General features: G+C 34.1%; 1 protein-coding gene and 1 long non-coding RNA gene across 2 annotated transcripts in view; one reads left to right on the plus strand and one right to left on the minus strand.

Annotated features, from left to right (window-relative positions):
- Positions 1-22,339, minus strand: part of LOC130458426 (uncharacterized) — a 45,699-nt gene that overhangs the window by 20,305 nt on the left and 3,055 nt on the right. The window lies entirely within an intron of this gene.
- Positions 19,529-22,339, plus strand: part of ZFHX4 (zinc finger homeobox 4) — a 234,249-nt gene continuing 231,438 nt past the window's right edge. The window contains exon 1 of the mRNA XM_056824122.1: positions 19,529-19,676. The gene's annotated coding sequence lies outside the window, so the exon portion shown is untranslated. The remainder of the gene's footprint in view (positions 19,677-22,339) is intronic.

The raw sequence follows: 22,339 nt of genomic DNA on the forward strand, positions 1-22,339 counted from the left end.
TGGTCATAATTTTTCCCTAATCCTTAGGTATGACAAATAAATTATTTTGTGATCTCCTAATTTGTTTATGATATCACTATTTACTTTTAAATCATGTATCCCTTTTGACTTTATCTTTGTGTATTACATGAGGTGTTTGTCTCTGCTTAGTTTCTGCCATATCTCCTCCCAGTCCTCCCAGCAGTATTTGTTGATTATGGAGTGCCCCTTCTAAAAACCTGGATCTTTGGGTTTGTTGAATACTAGGGTACTTTGTCATTTACTACTGTGTATTGAGTGCCTAATCTATTCCACTGTCCCACTACTCAATTTTTCTTAGCCAATATCGGATTGTTTTGGTGATTGCTTTGGTGATTGCTGCTTTATAATACAGTTTGAGATCTGGTACAGCTAAGTCACCTTCCTTCATTTTATATTTCATTAATTGCCTTGATATTCTTGGCCTCTTATTCTTCCATATGAATTTCATTAGTTTTTCTATGGCTCTATGGAATAATTTCTGGGTTGTTTGATATGTCATTGAACAAATAAATTATTCTAAATTAACGTAGGTAGAATTGTCATTTTAATTATATTGTCCTGGCTTACCCAGGAAGAATGACTATTTTTTCCAGTTGTTTAGATTTAACTTTATTTTTGTGAAAAATGTTTTGAAGTTATGTTCATATAATTTCTGTGTTTGTCTTGGCAGATGGACTCTTAGGTATTTTATATAGTATACAGTTATTTTAAATGGATTTCCTCTTTTTACCTCTTGCTGTTGGACCTTTTTGTCAGTCTAAAGAAATGCTGATGATTTATATGTGTCTATTTTATATGGTGCAACTTCACTAAAGTTGTTCATTGCTTCAATTAGTTTGTTGCTTGATTCTCTAAAAATCTTAAATATTTCATCATATCTGCATAGAGTGATAGCTTTACTTCCTCATTGCCTGTTTTAATTCCTTTAATTTCCCTTTCTTCTCTTACTGCTATTGCTAAGATTTCTAACATGATATTGAATATCAATGGTGATATTAGGCATCCTTGCTTCACCCCTGATCTTATTGAGAAAGCTTCTAGCTTATCTCATTACAATAATGCTTGCCAATGGTTTTGGGTAGATGTTATTTATCCTTTTGAGATTTGTTTCATTTATTCCAAAGTTCTCTAATGTCTTTAATAAGAATAGGTGTTGTATTTCATCAAAAGCTTTTTCTGCATCTATTGATATAATCATATAGGTTTTATTGGTTTCGTTATTGATACAGTCAATTATCCTGAGAGTTTTCCCAATACTAAACCATTTCTGCATCCTGCCATAAAACCCATCTGGTCAGAGTATACAATCCTTGTTTCATATTGCCATAATCTCCTTGCTAATATTTTATTTAAAATTTTGTATCTATATTCATTAGAGGGATTGGCCAATAGTTTTCTTTTTCTGTTTATTTTTTCTCTTCCTGTGGTAGTTAACAATACAATATTTGTGTCATAAAAGGAACTTGATAATATTTCTTCTTCATTTGTCTTTTCAAATCGTTTGTATAGCATTAGAATCAATTGCTCTTTAAATGTTTGTCACAATCTACATTTTTGAAGGAAGTAACCATACTAATGAAATCATGAATCAAAGTTTTTACTCAATGAAATTTTTTAAACAAGTGTTTAAAAACAACAACAACAACTCCCAAGGTATAAAGAATGGCAAGGATGTGATTAAACATTAGTTTAAATTAAAAAATAAAACACTAAATATCTACTGAAAGTTCTTTAAACTCTGAATTCTGTAACAGTAATATTGTTATCATCCTTTTTCTTAAGCATTTCTATTAACTGAATGTCTGGAATTTTTAAAAGAGAAAAGCATCTTTTGTTTTTCCTTCAATAATCATCTTTTTAAACACTACTATGTCCAAAGCATTGTGCAAAGTACTGAGGATATAAAGACAAAAGCAAAAGTCTCTTTCCTCAAGAAGCTGAACTTGTTACCTTTTGAGAAAATTCTGCCAAGCTGTTCTTTTTCATGTAGGCAAAACAAAAGATTTTATTCAGGTAGGCAGCCCAGAAGGATGAGCCCAAAATCATAACAAACTTTAAATAGTGCTTTTTATATTTACAAAGTACTTTATATACTTAATCTCTTTTAAGGAAAACTAGCCATCTGAAATAAATACTTCAGGCATATATTGGTAGCCCTGTTTTACATATTAGAAAACGAGACTGATAGGTTATTTTAATTAATGAATAGACATTTATTATGCACCTACTTTGTAGCAGGCACCTGAGCCAAGAAGGTCAAAAAAAGAGGCAAAAGACAGTTCCAGCTCTCTCAAAAGAACTTATGATATTGTGGGAGAAACAACAGAGGTACTAGGAATCAAAGATGATATTTGAATTGATAGATTCCTGATAGAAAGTCAGCATGCTAACAACTTTATAATGAACTGCATTTATAAGGAAGAAATAGTTCCTGGTCTTTGGTGCTAGGGAGACTATAATTCCAGAAATGATGTCACCATAGTCACTTTGTGGCCAAACTGGTGTTTTAAAATCACACTATTGGTTTTTCTACAATAGGAAGAAAATATCCAAAAATGCTTTTTAGTTATTAAAAAAAATGTAAAACTAGTAGCTAATGATGTGAAAACTAGTCATAATTACTCAGCTTCTTTCAGTATATTGGTTACTTCAGGGGAAGAAGCCCTTTTGTGCATTTGTATTTCAAGCAATAAAAGAAACCCTATTGTACTCCCAGTATCATCCTATTTATAGCAAATTGCAAAGCCCAAGGGAATCTGGGCCTGGAAATGGAAGATTTTGAAGAAAAAGGTAAAAGTACTTTTGTACTTGTGATTACCTGTTATTAGCCAATTTTAAGACATTTTTCTTTCTTGATTAAAAAGAAAAGTTGTTCAGTGGCATTTATTTCCTTTTTAAAGAAAATAAAATTTAATTTCATAAATTTTTAAAATGCTTAATATAACCTTTAATTTCTAGAGAAAAGTTTTTAATGGAACCTGACACTCTCAGGTCTTTTCAAATCAGGGTTGGGAATCATTCTACAAGTGAAACAGCCTTGGACCTTATTCTAAATAATTGCTGATAACATATAGTTCCTGCTCATTCTTGGGAGATGTTTATAGGGAAAATGACTCTTCTTCATTCCTGACCTCAACCATATAGAACCTTTCTCAACCTGATAAGATGGGTGTGAATCAGTCATATCCTTCAAATACCTGTAGTGAGTCAATTCAGTTATAAAAAGGAATGGAGCTTGTTTTACAAATAGAAGTTGATCTGTGTAGACACAACCTTCTTATCTTTACTTCTTCATCACTAAAGTGGGGAGAGAAATGTCAAAAGTATTAAGAACATTGAATTTCTTATTCACTTAACTATATTATGAAATTTCTCCAAATTCTGCAATGTTACTGAATCTTTTCATCTATGAATATCAGAAATTTCCTTAATGTACCTCCTTACCAGGAATGGTTCATTTATTGGGCAAAAGAATTTTTTAAGTTTGATTTTAAAAAGCAAACTCAAATATAAGAAGATTATTCTAATCCCAAACTGTGAAGATCACATTTGTGAATATAAAATCAGGATTCTTGATATGTTTTAGAATAGATATGTACATTTCAGTACCCATCAAACACTTAATAAAAGATGGCTTCTCTAGGCAATTTGCAAACTATAGTTTCATCTAGATATATGTCAGTATAAATCAGGAACCTTCAGTTCACAATTTTTCTAAACAAGTATGCCATAATCTTTCCTAGTCCTGTTTCCGTCAGACTCTCATAAATCTACTACATTACACTGTCTTCTCAGAATGCAGTCAAATTCAAATACTTTAAAGTATAGTGAAATATATGCATGGCAAGTCTATCTTCATAGTAGTAGTTAGTTGTCTCCTTTACCTGTGATATATATTTTGTTTTAACAAAATTTTAATAGTTGTCAACTAATTGTGTTTAAAGGCTACCATATCAGGATTACACTTCATCTTTTTGTTGTCTCTAATAAGCAAGGTGGGTCTAGCTGATCCTATTGTATAAATACACATTCATGGTTTAACAGGGTTATACTTGGTTGTTGTTGTTTTGTTTTCTTTTTTTTTTTAATATAAAGAAGGTAGACCTTGACCAACTGAATATAAACTTAGGTTCCCATGATGCAGAAACCTATCTTTAAAGGAAGTACAGTCATTTGCTTTGGGATAAGCCTATTAATATTATCCAAAGTGGAAGTTTCACCTAAGGATCATTGCTTTTGATTTTTTTCTCCTGATGCTTGGAGGTGGATATGTTTGCTTTTTTAAAAATGCACAACCCATCAAAGTATTTAATTTTTAGATTCAAAACTAAGATCACGTATTAAATCCAGAAATTAAGAATTCCCTTTCCCTTTTTTCTGGAATTATTCTTTATAGTTTTGTATTTATTGAATGCATTCATAGGCTCCCTTAGGATGTGAAATGTATGGAAATATATGTGCATTACTAAAGAAAGAACTAAATTTATTCTTTCCCCACATCATGCTCTTCTTTGCAGTAGAGGTTTTTAATTCAACACAGAGCTAGAATGAGATGGAGCCAATTTCCTGGTCTATATGTGTGACAAATGCTGAAAGTGGCACAAGATTAACAAATTAGTTGAAGTATAGATCTTAAAAGATTTTTTTTGCTGTGTTTCTAAATCAAAATGCATACTTTATTTGAAATGAAGCCTCCTTTAGAATTCCATAATAAATGAGGATCTTATAGGGGTTTTTTATAATTTAAGATGGAATGATGGGATGTATGACAGCCACCAATGTTTTGTTTTGTTTTTAAGATATTTCTAACTTCCAAAGGTGACACACTGTAAACTCTATGGATTAAATACCTTTAAATGCCATCTGTTGCTTTTGATGAACACTCTCATTGTTCTAAATCAAACAAATGCTGCTAGCATATTTTTCAAAGCATAAATTACAGAAGTGTGCTGTTTCTCCTTTGTTTGTGTTTCCCATAGAAGAAATTAGGCTAAATCAGTATCTTTATTTGTTCATAGGTGCTTTTCTCAAAGCTTTCTTAGAATGATTTGAAATTAAAAGTATAAAACTCAACCTTCTTACCTGAAATAGAAATCTCTTGCCTGATATAACCCAGGTATCATACACTAAACAATGTAAATATTTTTGACAAAGAAAGCATGTAACAGTTATGGCATTGTTTAACTTTAGGGGGAAATATTCATATTTAATCATCAGATATGCTTGTTCTGATTTTTTCTTCTTCTCCCAGACATCTTTACACTTTGCAACTGCTTGTTTTAAAGAACTATTAGCATATGATGTTGAAAGAATATTTTTGTGCTTTATTAATCTGTTTCAAAAGTTCCCTCTTTCAGTGAGCTTTTAGAAGCCTGTCAATAGTCCATCTGGTTTATTATTTTTTAAATTACATCAAAGTAATAGCATTTTAAAGTAAGCATATTCTTACTTGTTGTAGCCCAACATGATAACATGCTTAAAATTCAAGAAGAGCCAGATTCAGGTTGTATGTCTCAGTCACCCAATCTCCTTTCACATATCTGTTCATGTTGACAGACTATGTCATAATACATCAGCAGAAAGATCAGCACAGAAGAACAAAATTTCATTGCCTGACAGCAAGAGGAAAATGGATTTTCACTATTAAATTAGCAAAAATATACCATTACTTCATTCCCAATAAAGATAATACCTTGAAAAATAAGCCCCATTAGACATTTCATTAAGTATCAGTGAAACATTTGTTTTAATCAATTTATATGCAATGAAAATTTTAGCTGTATATAATCTTCTGGCACTCAGGTAGTTTACTAACTAATCTTCATTTCCCATTTCCTTTCCTTTTTCAAATTGTTCATTAGACATGCTAATGAGGTGCAATTTCAACACTCACAGTGTGAAGGTATATGGTCTGACAAAGTCAAGTGTGTAATCGCCAAGAGTTTGTGCACAGAATATCTCCACATTAATCAGCATCTTTGTAAACTCGGGGATGTAGATATCATTGAAATGGATACTTGGACTTTTTGTAGAAGTTGGATAGATTTCACTTTTTCAAAGAATTCTTCTCTCCTATATAATCGAGTTTCAGTAGAAATGTAACAATACCTGGAATAAATAATGTCTTTTGCAGCCTGGGGCAACATCTGCCACTTAGGTGTTAATTCTAGTCCTGTTTGAACACTCTCCAACATATGCACTTCTCTTTTGTCTATTATCCTAGAGTTGTGCTATTCCCAAATATTGACATCATCTACTTTTATCAGCACTAACTGCTCTGAAGCTTCCTAGTCTCATGCTCAGCTCTATTTCTTTGTATTGATTATCTTCCTCACTCCAGCAGGTAGCTAGCCAGCGAGGCTGTCCTGAGAAATAGCTTCCAATGACTTTATACGCACAATTTACACGGAATTGTTTAAAGAAGATATTAGCCTCAATACAAATCAGTGAACCTCATTTAGTCAATACTGCACAATTCAGCTGTTGGCACCCTGTCACATGTTAGTCTTTAAAGCCAACTACCATACCCAATCTGCACATTAGCCATAGTATTTAGTTTCATATTAAAATGAAGCTAGTTTTTCGCTTGCCGTTTCTTTTTGAAATCTTTTCACTACATTTTTTACATCACCTCATTGAGCCATATGATAGTAATATATTTTGAAGTATAAAAAACCCGAGATTAAATGCTTGATTTTTTGACAGTGTCCTTAAATATAATAAATTCAAAGGGAAATACTGTTAACTTAAAATGGAGTGTTTTTCATTAAGTCCAATCAAATGGTAGACAACAAAGGATCTTTTATTTGAGAATATGAAGTGAAAATGAAAACCAGAAAACCTTTACTAAGAAAAGGTCTAGCTAAATTATGTTGGGAGGAGGTCTCTAGAATGAACCTGGGTGTTTCTTTTGCTAAAAGTGAATTAAACTAAGAGATGCTATGAGGGCACATTTTACAAAGAAACAAAATTTATTGCTTTGGAAAAATGAAAATAAGTCTAAGCCTTGTTGATTTTTAAAATAATTCCAAAGAAAGATCTCACAAAATATTTTCCATTACATTGGCTATTTTCCCTCTCATGATAACAGTGAGGTGCTTGGGGAATAAAAGGGAAATCCCTTCTTTTCTGAAGTATCAGAGAAATGCTAGAAAATAATAAAAGGAATATTAATATTTTGGAACTTCCCCTCCTCACTCCCAGTTTGTTAGCTAATGATATGATATCCAAATGTGGAAAACAAGGGAAGATTCAAATAAAAATCCAAACCTGAAATATGGTAAAAACAGCACATAGCAATAATAATGAAATAATGTAACAACTCGAAGTTTGTTCAAATACTTCAGGATGAACTGTAATACATGAAAATAACTTTGGTGGCCTTATGATAAATACTCAATAATTTACATGTAAAAACAGAGGAACAAGAATATGAACATTAGCATTTTATTGGTTTATATGTTTCAAGCAAGAGTACATATACATATCATCTTATAAATTTGCACTAAAAGTTTCCACAAAAGAAATTTTCCCCTTTTTCTACAATTTAATATTTAAGCAAAGGAAGATTTTAAAAGTCTAAACAATATTGCCTTTTTTGTAACCTTAATTTTCCATGCTAATGTTGGGGAAAATGTTTGTTAGGTAAATGTAAGAAGGGAGATCTTGGCTTTTGGAAGTCTTCAGGAGAGAATAACCTACATTTTAAAATAAAAGACAATTTCTTTAAAAATAATGATTTTACATGAGGAAAACAGTTCACTGCAATGTCCTTTTGGATAATATTCCATATCAATTATAGTTAAACTGCATTAATAATTATAGAAAATATATGTTCAAAGGTTTTATACATATTTTACTACCAAATGTTAAGGGTGAATTTTGAATGATCTTTGCTTTGCTTTCTTTTCCCTTTAAAGATCACTGAATGGGAGGTAAGATTCTGAACCCCAGGTAGAGAGGCATGTTGAAAGATGACCAGTCTACCCTTGCCCATACATCTTCTCACACATTTATTGCAACCTGACACTCATATAACAGTTTTTTTCATCACTAAGATTCTACAAAGAACAGTTCAGATGCCAAAGGAAAAGCATATACAGAAAAGAGAAATATAGTAACTGCATATACAAGGCAGCATAAATAAGAGCAGGTGTGGTAAAGGGATTTGTAATATTTTCACTCTCTCCAATCCTCTGTGCTCATTTATTTAGGAGTCTCATTGGCGACACACACACACACACACACACGTATATATCTATGCCAAAGTTTAAATTCACCAACACTTTGGTCATTTTTTTTACTTAATGGGTTAAAATTTTTGTCATTACTGTTTATAATATTCCTTTGTATATATTTATATATTAAATGCCTCTTTAAATTACACTAAAATGCCTTGCTATTCCATTTATTATATATTTAAATGTAACATTGTTCAAGATATATTTTATACATTTATAAATTCATAGCAATAATCTGATCCTTCCAATAAGATTACATAACAGAAAATACCCCAAAAAGAAAGCTGTTTAAAAAAAACATGATATGCTGGCACCATGCAAAAGAAAATGAACTTTTAAGATTAAGTATTAAAACTATCCATGAAAAATGTTGGATTAAATTTATGTCAAAATATATTAAATATTAAGCCCAGGATGCTTCACAGTGTCAGTTTTAAAGAATGCAATCTTTTATGATGATAGTTTTCTTTTAAAGTTATTTATGAATCCTCAGGGGGAAAAAAGATGCTTTTGGTAGTTGTTTTTTTCTAATAATTAGCATATACCTGCTTTTCCCTAAGCTGAAATGATTCCTCTATTTAAAAAAATCCAAATGATTGTTTTGATTATTCTATTTAGTAACCCATATTCATGATGCACATTAAAGATCAGATTTTTTAATGTGCTGATAAAAGACATGCTTATAAAATTTAAAAGACGTGTTTTTATACAATAAGATAAATAGGGGGGAAATGTTTTCCTGAAATTCCAAAGGCTGCAAATAAATGTATAGCTCCTATTCATAATCAGAGTGACTAGTTCTTCAAATGTGAAATACATTTTTGTTTTATTTTGTTTAAATAAGAGAACCCTGTAATAGAAAACAGGATATATACCCTTACTTTAATTTGGAGTTAATTTTCCTTAATTTAGATATATGCGGTGTTAGGTTTTGCTTGTTTCAGCTCATAAAATAGATGAAATGCATTTTAAACTGAAATTTGTAGTTTATTCTTTATGGAGTTAGGTGTTTTTAGTGTTTTATATATTTTAATTTAGTACCAATATAACAATATCCATCTGTCGATCAGTATTAGCATATACATTTTCAAAAGAGAATGGGAAAATGTTAAGACATCAACAAATGTGTAGATTCTCATGAATGTTGATAATATCTTTTAGCTGAATTACATTAAATTCATTGTAAAAATTATCATCTATATGACATTCCTAAATATAATTTAATTAAAATTTTCTTTATTTAGAATCTATAAATGTTCATTATCATCATCCTTCTGACATAATAAATTAAAAATATAAGTGACTTGATAGAGACATATAACATATACCTATTTGTTTGTCTTTTTAATCAAGTATTCCTATAAAGAATGGAATGAATTATGTTACTAGAGTGTGACAAAGTAAGGATGTTATCTCTCTTGAACTACAAGCACAGTTAAGAAAACTTTAAAAGTGTATGGAGATGAAAAATTTTAAAAAAGAAGAGTGAGAGAAGAGAAAGGGAGAGATAGAAACAAAAAGAGAGAGGAAAAATGAGGGAGAGGAGAAAAACAAATGACAGATAGACAGAAAGAGAGATTGACAGACAGAGAAGAAGAAAAGAGACCAGGACTAATGAATGAAAATATATTACCCTGTCATAAGGAGAAATTTCTCCAATTACAGATATCCTAATCTCTCTCTCTCTCTCTCTCTCTCTCTCTCTCTCTCTCTCTCTCTCTCTCTCTCTCTCTCTCTCTCTCCTCCCATCTCCTCCTACCTGTCTTTCTTTCATCTCTTTTCCTTTAATGTCTTGTCTCTGTCTCTGTACTTGTTTAGAATGAGGTAAAGGAGTAAAGAGAGTGAGATGGAACCATTAATTTTAATTAAAAAATTTAATAAGAAATTAATTTAGTAAAAAAACAGTAAACATTAATTTAGAAAAAAATTTAGCAAAAAATCAATTTAGCAAAAAAAATTAGTAAAATATTTAGTAATTTAAAACAAATTTATAGGTGTGTTCTTTTTTCAAATGAAATAAGGGAACTATCAAACTTGCCTCACTGTCACAAATGTACATATTCTGAGGATTAACTTTCAACTTTCCCTATGCAGAAGAGCATAGACAACATTAGTAAGTGTGCATTATTCTGAATATATACAAACTGAAAAAAAGGTTTTCATAGAAGAGTTCAAAATACTAATTGAAGCTTAATGTCAACCAAATTTTGTCTTGCAGCTAATATTATATAGATATTATTTTGATCATATATTATTGATCTAGCTTTTGAACTATATGTACATTTATACCAACTAATATAGGCATTTCAATAATTTAGCCATTTTAAGAGATTTTTTAACATTGCAATCTCAGACAAGCCAATCCAGCAGCATTCTGAAAAATGATGTCACTAAATTTAGCTTCCTCTCTGCTTCTCTCATCTCCCCATTAAAAAAAAAAAAAGGAAATATTTGCCATTATTTCTACCATAATGTAACATGAACTGCTGTGGAGTGTATAGTACAAAGCTCCTTTAAATAATGAATAAAAAGATGTTTTCGTAATGCTAAACATTGTATTCAGAAGTTATAGAGCTCCTAAGTATTTGTTTAGAAGATTTCAAATGATATGAAAAGAGATATTATTAAAATTTTAGCTTTCTGAATGTTTTAGAGTTATAAATAAAATTTGAGCAAAAATATCTCTTTTTAAGTAATGCTATTATTCCTTGACATTAAGTTGAAAATAAATTAAATAATTGTCAGTTAAATTGAAAAAATCTGGAAGCTATCAAAGCTGATATATATTTCACAATTCATAGAAAACAAAAATTATTGAAAAGGTAAAAACATAGCCTGCATTGCCTCTTTGTTAAATGAAGGCTACTACTTATTTAAAGTAGGCTACTATTAGTGATGGGGTTAGAGGGGTTGGTGGTGAGGGGAATGGAGCCAAAGCCACAAAAAGGGGGGGGACCTTTTTCTTTGCTCCTCAAAGGGCTTTGGGCCTAATTATTTTTAAGTATAATCCAACCAACATCTTCTCATGCTTAGCTGCACTGAGTGACACTATTTGTGATGCCCAGTCTGCTGAAACTGAGCAGGTTGCTGTCAGTTTAAAAATGACTATAATAAAAGTGACCACGAAGATGGATCTTGTGATTTTGCGTTTCTAATCAGTCATCTGTGAAGAACACTTTTGCTTTGATTCAGCAGACTGGTGACAGCCATGATTGATAGTGCACGAGGATGGAAAAAGGTTATTAACTGTCTTCCTATTAAACTCAATGTATTACCCCTCTAGGTGCATCTCCTACTGTAAGTTAAAGCACTTACTCAGGTAAGGTCAAGAATGAGCTCTATAAACATAGTGTCTGTCCTGTCGAAAATGAACAAGGAACTCATGGTACATTTTTTTAAAATTTAGCATAAACCTCATTTAAATTCCATTAGCCTAAAAATTGGAGTACCCCTTTTATAAATGGTGCCCATAGGGAAAATGTTTTCTCTATAATATTATAGGTTCATATGCCTTTATATATAAAGATTTTTGGATATAGTTATATCTGTACATATTGGAAATTTGTATTCATGGGCATTTAACTTGTACATGTGAAAAGAAATCAAATGGCTCCATTATATGTGATGAAAATACTTTTTTAAGAAACTAGACACAAATTATAGATTTACATATTTGATATAATATCTATAAGGGTTTCTATGGAAGTATATAATTTGTATTATTTATCCAAGTTCTAAGTATTTATAATTTTCATTTTTATGAAATGTGTCACATAATAATTTCAAAATTTTGAACAATACAAAACATGGATATGATTTTAATTGTACTATATTTTATACATATTTCATTGCATGATAAAATAATTTAGAGCCAAGAATATTTAAACATTTCCAATATTCTTCTACATATAATCATTGGGAGTAAGGAGAGACTTACTATTAAATGAAATAACAAGGTATTAAATGTTAATATTTTCTCTGTGTTCATTTTTACTCTCTGAAGCTTCAGACTACTCAGTGGATTTCTATATACTCTTTCAATGTCTTTCTACAAACATTTTAGATTTATAGGTTTGTGTCTTGGGAGATAACAGGGAATTTCTGCATTTTCATTTAAATCCATAGCACTATGTTTCTCTTAGATTTCACATTGCAAACATTTAATGCATGTCAAATGTTATTTGAATTAGCAAAACTTATTTTAAAATGTCAGTCTATGTGCATCAGGTTAACACTTTAAACAAAGTCAACCAAAAGTTCCTTTCAGTACAGCCAGTTGTTTGCAATACAGCAAATGGATAGCCAGATGTTATAGTTACTAGCCTGGTCATTAAGTATAGAAAATACCTCCAAAAGTTTATTATAATATCTCCAGACCATTTTCCGGGGGAGGGGGGAGAGAGGACATGCTTCCCATGCCTTTTTCCTATTTTTGTAATTCTTCGTAATGCTTCTAACTTTGTTTTTTTTTTAATCACATTTCAAATGAAGTAGTAAATATTTTTGTTACTGAAAATATGTTTAAAATGAAGGAATGAAGTGTAAATTTTAGTTTGCCTATTATTTAATTATCTTAGGGATGATTTTTGCTATTATATTTTATGATGCAAACATGACTCTGCTGAAGTATTGGCTATTTGAATGTCTTAAAAATTTTATCACTAAGGCTATATATTTTCACACTTTCTAGCACTTTATAAGGGCTAGATATAACCCTGTTGTATCTAAAAACAGATATTTCTCACAAGAGATGTTAAAACAGCTTTCATAAATAGAATCATATGATTATATGTTCCTAGATATATGCTTTAGACTATCAACAATTTCCTTGATAGCTTTACTTTTATAACTGAAAAATTTAACCCTGTGAAACTTTACAACTGGCATTCCTGCTCTCTGCCAGTTGAGAGGTCACACTGGGCAGGAGAGTAGTTACTTCAGTGGGAGGGAAGAAAACATGATCAGGACCAGCAATGTCTCTTCTTAAATAGACAGTTGTAAAATGCAGAAGTATTTTTCTTTGTTTTTTTTCCAATGGAATTGTAATAACATTATATGGATTAGTATGTTGAATGAGAATTTTGAAAGACCTTTTATTAGATCAAATAAGTTGGGGCCCCATTTACTGGAGTCTCCTGTGCCTTTAGCCCTTGCCTCTAAATTCAGCAAGAAAAAAAATATATATCATTTCTATCTTTTGTATAGCAATAAACTCACTGTTCTCAACTATGAAAAATAATTTAAATTAATTTATTTTCCTACATCTATTTATTCAGAAATGGGGAATTCAGAGTAGGCCCATGAAGGAGAGAAAATGGGCTTACATAGTCTAGTCTATTTTTGCTTTAGAAAGCAAAAGCTTTGGACACTTATTACAGAGAAGCTACTTTACAAGAGATCATATGCAACATCAGTCATTTAGATGGAGGTCATTTCCATCTTTAGTTATCTGATTATGAGTCTATAGTTCCATGACTAAAGTTAATGACAGTCAGCTTTTGCAGAACCAAATGGGAGCAGATATAGTATACGTTAGAATATCAAAACACACCTTCAACTTTTCTTAAATGTAAAACAAATGCGTGCACACACACATAAGTGCCAATAAGTAATTGCGGACCAACATTGAGGAAATAAGGGGTAACATTTTCTTTGACTTTTGTGCAAGCTACTTAACTCCAATTCTGGTCACTACTTGATTTTATCTATCACTGGGGGAGAAATCATTTCAGTTCACAACTTATCCTTCTAGCAAACTTTTTATTTGTACTTCTAGTGTGTGTGTGTGTGTGTGTGTGTGTGTGTGTGTGTGTGTGTGTGTGTGTGTGCGCGTGCGTGCGTGCGCGCGCTTGTGTGTTTTCTATTCCACTCACAGCACCGTCTTTCCCCTTTTCTGAAGGCAGGTGACAGGATAAGTTGCCTGGTGTAAGTGTGTGGAGCAAGTGAGAAAAAAGTGGCAGCAACTACTGTCCCTTCTAGAATACCTGAGCTCAGTGGCAGCGGCCGCCTCTACAGCCCATCCCCATCCCTGCCTCCAGTGCTGCTTCTGTCAGGCTCACCGGTGATTTGATAGGCTTGTCGGGTTGCCATGGTGTTGACTTCTTGCCTCTGAGGAGCTGCCCAATGGCTGTGGGTCTGGGATTAAAGCGGGAAGAGGCAGCCGCCACAGCTGTTTCAGCTGCAGCAGTAGCTGAAACAAGAGGGAGGAGGAGGAAGGGGAGGTGGAAGAGGAAGGCAGCTAGCTGCAGCATCAAGCACTACACATAGCCAGGGTAGCTCGGAGGGAAAGGTAGTGCGGAGTAGGAAAGGGAAGGGTGAATACCAGACGCAGTTCAGCAGGAAAAGTGAAGTGATGAATTCCAGCACAGGCTGGTCAGGGTTCATTTCTCAGAAATCTTCCAAGGTTAGTATTGTTCACACCCAAGAAATCAGCAAGAGGAATAGTATTGGTGATGAAGGGTGTAGGAAGTAAGAAGAGAGTGATAGTGAAGAATAAATAAATAAATCATAGCAAATAATTATCTTCCCTCCATCCCCGTCGACACACACAGAAACACACCCCAAATTGGCAACTAAGTTACCTGACATTTCAAGTGGCGCTAGAGACTGAAACTTCAATTTAGAAAAAAACCAACTTGTTCGGGGTGGCACTGAGGGGAGGGGATGTTTTTGTACAGTAACAAAGTGAAAGAAATAGTTGTGGTATGTAAGAGCACATGTAAGGTAAAGAGGCGGATGTAGTGGAGCGATACAAAACCCCAAATGTAAATTGTAAACCAGGAAAAGAAAGGAGAAAAATACTGTTAAAATAAGTTTAGCAGAGAAAGAAAAGGAAAGTTATTTCAAGAAAAGAGAAAAAAAATAGAAGTGCCCCCCCCCCCCAGTTCTCAAATTCCTTAGGATGAAGGATGGGAGGTATATAGGGCGGTGGGGACCAGAAAGGGGGGAAAGGACGCGTTCTGATGTAGAGAGCTCTTTTAGAAGAAAGTGACAGATTAGTTCGGATAATTAAGAAGGGACTAGCTTCAAATAAATTGGTAACAGAAGGAGAAAGTGAGAACAGAATGGAGAAAAACTGTCAGCAAAAATAAATCAACAAATATAGAGAATCAGAAAAGGAAGGCACAAGATTCCAAACCAGGACGAAGAACTAAGAGAAACTATGAATTAGTTAAAGAAAGAAAAAAAAAATAAGAAGGGGAATGAGAGAAGAGGGAGGTGTGGGTTTCTCGGGTGAGGGGGTGGGGATGTGCAGAGGACCTAAGTGAGTGGATGAAGTAAATGGCAGTCAACTGGAAGAATCGAGAGTGAAGGAGGAACAACTAGGTGGGAGGGAAGAGAGTGGAAGAAACAGAGGGAGGAGACAGAAGGAATGAAGAAGAGAGCTCGAGACAAGGTGCTGCGGTCAGTGCTGGGTCTGAGGGTGAGGCAGGATTTCTACAGCTCTGAGAGAACTCATCGACCAGCCTGCTGGAGTCACTATTCAATCCGAGTCCCAAACACACGCCTCACTAACTACTTTACAGCCACTTTCATTGATTTTCTTTATCAAATAAACATAATACCCGTTACAGCAACACTTCCTCTTCATGCAGGCAGAATGTCAGAAACTCTGATTGCTGCATTTCTTCGGATTGCGGTTTCCCTTTCTAAATAAATTGTGTTCTTTCATACAAATGATCAGATATATGATTACTAATGGAGCTTAGGGGAGATACACCTTCCTCGATAATTTGGAAAGTGTCTTGTGAAGTAAGCCAAGTAGACAGGGAAGGAAAGGTTTTTGGGCACCCTGATGTCCATAAACAAATCTGTATTTGATAGTGGTAGCTCTCATTTACATATTTGTTTTTGCTATTAAGTAGTAAATGATTTCAGAAAGGAAAGCTAGCAAATAAGTAGATTTTGTTATAGTTTCAGAGAAAGTAATACAACTCCAATAACCATTTCTGAGCTGCTTCCCTACATACTTTTTAAAAATAGATACAAAACTATATGTAGACTTTTAAAAAAGTATTTTCAGAAAAGTAATTCCCTTCAAAAGCTGCCTCTGAACCAAGTTCTTCCCTCTATGTCAAAGGGCTGCTGAATTATTCATTATTGTAATTACTATCATCATTGTCATTACCCTTTTCCATGTGGAAATAATTTTATTATCGTAATTTGATATCTGAAGAATTTCCTGTTAGTCGTTTGATAGTCATTTTTTTCTGCTGAAAAGAAAAGTTTTGTTTATAAATGAGATAGAGAAATGTTTTAAATGCTTTGATGTTTGCTATAGATTTCCGTTTATCTAATCGATCGGAATGCCAATAAATCGATTAAAGGTTTAGTGTTTTACAAACAACCATTTTGTGCTTTTTGATTTTACGTTTAGAGTGATTTTAATAAAGCTAATGTTTTCCTTCATGATCCTCCCTAAAGAAAGCTAATATTTCACTCATTTTGTTATTTTGAATTGTAACTTAAAATACTTCAAACAGCAAAATAAACACAAATACAAGCAATGGCTGACTCTCTTTAAATTTCATTTTCTCTCTCATCGAAGCATTTAAGTAAAGCCTTTTAAAACCTAGTGAATTATATGTGATCTTACAGTGATTGCAGAATATTAAATTAAACTTAGATAAATCCGCATTGAAGGAGGCAGTACCCAATCCTGAATTTATTTCCCATTTTCTATAACAGCATCACTGCACTCCTCTTTTTGCAATGACAATGTGCCAAATCTAGGCATTTTGAAAACATTTTCCATATGCTTTAACTGAAGACTGATAGACAAAGAAGAAAAGGCGATGATCTTTTTTCTCTTGAGGTATATGTTTCCTTTAACTTTTTTTTTTCTTTCTTAAGCTTTCACTGATTGTTATTTTAAGGCAGAAGTTTGAAAATCATTACAGCTAACCTCTTCCCCCCTTCCACTTTTTTTCCTTTTCTTTCTTTCTAAGCCCCCACCCCCCCACCCCCTTTGGTCTCGGTGTAATCAATTCCTGAACTGGAGTTTCAGTTACGATTTAATGCAGAGCTATCATTTCTATACTTTGGCTTACAACGTTTTTTTTCCCCCTAAAAGCTTTGATTCATTTAGTTTTTTTTGCTTGCTGCTTTTTGTAATTAAAGATGGCTTTAATTATACATTTCATAAGTTAGATCAGATGTGCTGTTTGTTTGCTGCAGGTTTTTTTTATCGGTGCTTCTAATTTATATTTAGGTTTTACGGAGTAACAGAGGTGGTGGCTTTTATTTAACCATAAATTCTGCACATTTCCTTTGGAAACTTGGGTGTTTGAACGAATATAACTTTCTTTTTCTTGTTTTATGATCGTCTTATCTGGCAAAGGGAGTTTAGCACTATTGTCTAGTAGAATAAAGATTCTAGTCTCAATGAAGAGAGATTGATGGATTTTGCTTAAAAAGAATTCACAATTTAGTTGTCTATAAAACGAAATGTCTTTTTTCATTTCTTTATTTCTTCCTTCCCTCCTTTCTTCCTTCCTTCCTTCCTTCCTTCCTTCCTTCCTCTTCTTCCTTTCTTTCTTCTTTCTTTCTTTCTTTCTTTCTTTCTTTCTTTCTTTCTTTCTTTCTTTCTTCTTCTTTCTTTCTTTCTTTCTTTCTTTCTTTCTTTCTCCCTCCCTTCCTATTTTAACAGTTTTCTTTCCCTCCTAAAATTATTTCCTGGACACAAGGTAAAATCCCAGTAGTATACTCATGCTAAAAACAGACTATAACGTATGCCCAAGTGTCTAATGTGAGTGTTTTTCAGGTGAGGGGGGTGGGGGTGGGGGGAAATCTGTTGTTTTCCCTAATTTGCATAAGAGCTGTTAAACTGATTGTGAAGTTAGTGAACTGCTATTGTCTGGGGCTAGGTCCAGACAGATTTTGTTTATAAACACCAGGGTGGTTGCTGTGAGGGAAGGGAGGTCAGAGTACTGTCAAAGCACTGACCTCTGAAAGGCCAGAGGGCATCTGACTTCGTTCATCCTCTCTCTCTCTCTCTCTCTCTCTCTCTCTCTCTCTCTCTCTCTCTCTCTCTCTCTCTCTCTCTCTCTCTCTCTCTCTCTCTCTCTCTCTCTCTCTCTCTCTCTCTCTCTCTCTCTTCCCTGCCTCCTCTCTCCATCCCTATCCCTATTTCCTTTACCCACACCCTCTCTCTCTCTCTTTTTTTTAACCCACTGTCTCTGCTTTTGCCTTTCCAACCAAGGCCAAAAGCTTAGGTTCAGGGTATCTAATCCCAAAGATATGTCCAAAGAAGTAGCCGAAAGGGAGCTTCTGGGGCTGCAAAGGAAAAGACAAGCCTAAAGGACCTGCAAGGTTTCATGCCCTGAATTCCCCCTCCCCTCCCCGCTGCGCCCTTTATTATATGTAATATATATATGCATATATCTGTGTATTATATACCTACATACATCTTAAAGTCTGGACATTGGTCTTTGTGGAAAGGGAGCCAAGGAAGGGATTAGGGGAAGAGGGGGAGCTAGGAGGTTTGAGGAAGAGGTGAAGGGAGGGAGCCAATCAGGAGCTGAACTACTCAACATGCAAAATATGTTGTCAAGATGCTTTCATCATTGGAATTTAATTTTTATTAAAATCCTTTAATTATCGATACACCTTCACACACTAAATGGCATCTGACGGGATGTTAGATAATCTTTTAAATACCAATATTTGTTTTTCGTTCTTCTTGCAGAAATATACTTTTCTCATACTAATGTGATTATTAAAGTTAATTTTGGACTAGTGCCGAATTTTGTTAATGTGCATATTAAAAGTGAGTCCGTAATACCTTCATAAATAAACCACAAGCTCCCCGTCTGTGTCAACTCTTCAAAAAAAAGGGGGGGGGGGGAGATACAGAGATTGCTATCAGGTTTAAGTATGTTTTGAAAAGAAGTTGCTGAGTTAAACAAAATGTTAGTTAATACACTGCCTTTGTCAAATAGCCCCTGGGAGGAGAAGACACAACAAAAAGCAGGAAAGGGGAGGGGGTTTGAGGATCTAAAAGTGTCTGTTGCTCAAATAAAGGGTTTCTAACATTGAAATCTTGTAATACCTCGTTTCAAACTGAGCTCATCTATAGACTTAGGGAGCGCAGTCAAAAGACAGGGACCCTCTTTCCCTTGGGCTGGGACTGGCAGGGAGAGGGTGGGAGGTGGGGAAGAGGGAGGTGGAACGTTTATTAGTGAATTGATGAGGTGGGGGTGGGGAATAGGGGAGGGAGAGAGAACGACTATAATTATACCTATTCTAATGCCCTGAGTGTCCGCACTGGAGATTTGGGAAATAAAACATGCCTCAGAAAGCGTCTGGATGTAGAAATTATATTGGTCTTATTGTTAATTTCTTCTTGGACCACAACCCTCAGACCTACCACTCTGGTCTTCTCCTCGCTGTCCCCACTTCGCGATCCTTCACCCGGTCAGAAGGAGTTTGTTGGGGGCTTGTATGGGAGTGGGGGGGTAATTGGGGGAGGTAAGGGTCGTGGGGGAGGTCGTGTGGGAGGGGAGGATCAGTCTGTTTCACTTTGAAATGAAAACTATCAAAGCTATGTGGTGGCAGTGGAGGGCTTGAATTTTTTTTTTTTTAATCCCAAAGAGGATCGCTAAGTGGAGAGAAGTTTAAGGATGAACAGAGGTGATGGGTGGGGTGGGGTGGGAGGGGAGAGGAGCAGGGTGAAAGGAACTGGTAGGCAAAGGTTGGTGAAAGCAGTGTCCGTAGAGACCCGAGAGCAGCTGCTGGGGTCTTTCCCTGAGCTTAGTGCCAGGAAAGGGGGAGAGGGATGGGAGGCTAGAAGCCTTGCAGCCGGGTCAAGCCGCTGGGGATCCCGGCTGCATCAGCAGTATAGCCCGCGGGGTCTGCTCACTGCTCTTGAGCTTCTTCCTCTCTCGCCACCCCCAGCTCCACTCTCCTCCACTCTTATCGCATCCCACAAACCTGCTGCTGCTTCTTGAAATTAACCTTCTTCGATTTTCCTAGCTACGTGGCGATCTCCGTGTAGCTTCGAAACTGTTAACATCCCGTAGTCTGTACCCACTACCCCAATTTCCCATCACCCAGTTACTATTCTTAGGAAAGGAGAGACAGGAGAAAAGAGAGATGATAGAAACGTTAAGGAGAAAGTGAACAGTAACAGAAAAAAAAGACTGAAAATGTGAATTCTCCTCTCACAAATCCTGCTCTCTCCTCCCTTTGTTCGCCTGGTTGTAATTCAAGAACCCCAAAAGCTGTATTCTTCCAACAAGAAATGAAGGGAAATTGACAGCCAAAAGAATGACTGATATTAGGTTCTGGCATTAATGACATTAATATAATTGATGATATTGGGGAGAAAGCAATAGAACTTTAGAACTAAATTGTCTTCGTTTTCCTATTCTACCGAAAGGGGGGAAAATGCCACTCGCTTCACCTGACTTTGAAATAGACATATTGTTCTCAGGTGTTTCCTTCATCATATGCATTTCTGAAGTCGAAAGTCTCGGGAAATTATTTTTCTGTAATTGAACTAAAATGCTTTACCTCTTTCCCTCACAATCATTTTTCTCTTTCTCCTAATGTTAACTTGAAAATCCCGCCTTAATTTTCTCTCAATCTCTTTAAATGTTTCAGGTATGATATATTAAGACATATATGTAGGCATATTTGTATTTGTATGTGGGAATGTATGTACTTATTGGAGTGCTTTATATTCTATAATGTAATACTATAAAGACTAGTGATACAGAAGTCATCTTTTTTTTACATGTAGTAAGTGATTTTAATTTTAGACATGACCTATTCTTAGGTCATCTTTTGCATGTTGATGATATACTATCATGTTAAGGTAGCTTGGTAAACAAAATATCTTAGTATGAAAGTGTTATAGTCTTTATGGTTTTCTTTGGACAGAAGTTTGAAATGGAATGGTTTCTTGGGATAACTAGATGGTTTTCTCTCAGTAAAAATTTAGTAGACCTAGTTTCCAATATATTGATAAATTTTGCTCTCACAGTAATTTTTTCCTTAATAAAGTTCATATCTATTCCATCCACTTTAAACTCCCCTCCACCCCACCCCCCAAAAAAATCTGACTATAACAATCTCCTTGAAGCAATTGAGTTTTCTGACCATGGCCTATTCTACCGTTGGGGAAAGAGGAGGGTAGTTCTCTTATTCACCAGCTATTTCTCTATGTTTTTAATTCCTATTGGCATTAATTCCAGGATTTGCAAAATTCTCCCACAGAATGGAAGTTTTAGGGCAGTAGAAAGATGCATGTTTATAACTTCTGTGTTTCCAAGAGCTTGAGATAAACCTTTCTGTTGGTATTGGTGGATTTGGTGCTTAAGGCCTAAGACAGGGTTTTGAGGCATATCCTAGGAATCCTGAACTTCAAAGGCATGTCATCTCCAAAGGAGGTTATGGTTCACCTGCCCAGATTCTTTGACATTGCAAATATGTCTTGTTTTTAAGTCTTATTTGAGTTTTGTTTCTTTTATGCTTTCACTAGAATTTCTTTTTTTTTTTTTAGATATTAGATTTATGGATCATACTTGTGCCCTACAGTATATTAAGATACTATTTGAATAGCTATGCATTTTACAATTGATTTTATATATCATCAGTGGGTGGCATTTTATAAGCATCAGTAGGGGGTATTTAAAAGTATGTCTATTCCTAGTTTTTAGTTAATTATCTTTTAATGAAAGTGTCACTCATATTCACATCTGTAGTATGGAGAAAAGATAATTAGATTTTCAAATGAGAATCAGCCACCTTAATTTTACGCAAGAAAATACTTGGAGTATATTTCATTCTAATGAGATCTGTAGTGGAGTTTTTTAATTCACCATAATGATCTTCAAGAAAGATTCACAAGATGAAAGAATATTTATAAAAATAAGTCCTTTTAAAGGTATTACACTGAATTTATGTCTGATACAATATTGAAAATATAACTTAATTGCTTTCCTCTTTTTTAGTTGGTTTACTGGGAAGTTTACTCTTTGGTAATATCTTCAACTTAGCTTTAATATCAAGGGTATACAAGTGAGATGTACATGAACAAATAAAATTCAAATCTATACTGAACATATACATTATAT

This window comes from Monodelphis domestica, chromosome 3 (assembly GCF_027887165.1).
Source record: "Monodelphis domestica isolate mMonDom1 chromosome 3, mMonDom1.pri, whole genome shotgun sequence".
NCBI lineage: Eukaryota > Metazoa > Chordata > Mammalia > Didelphimorphia > Didelphidae > Monodelphis > Monodelphis domestica.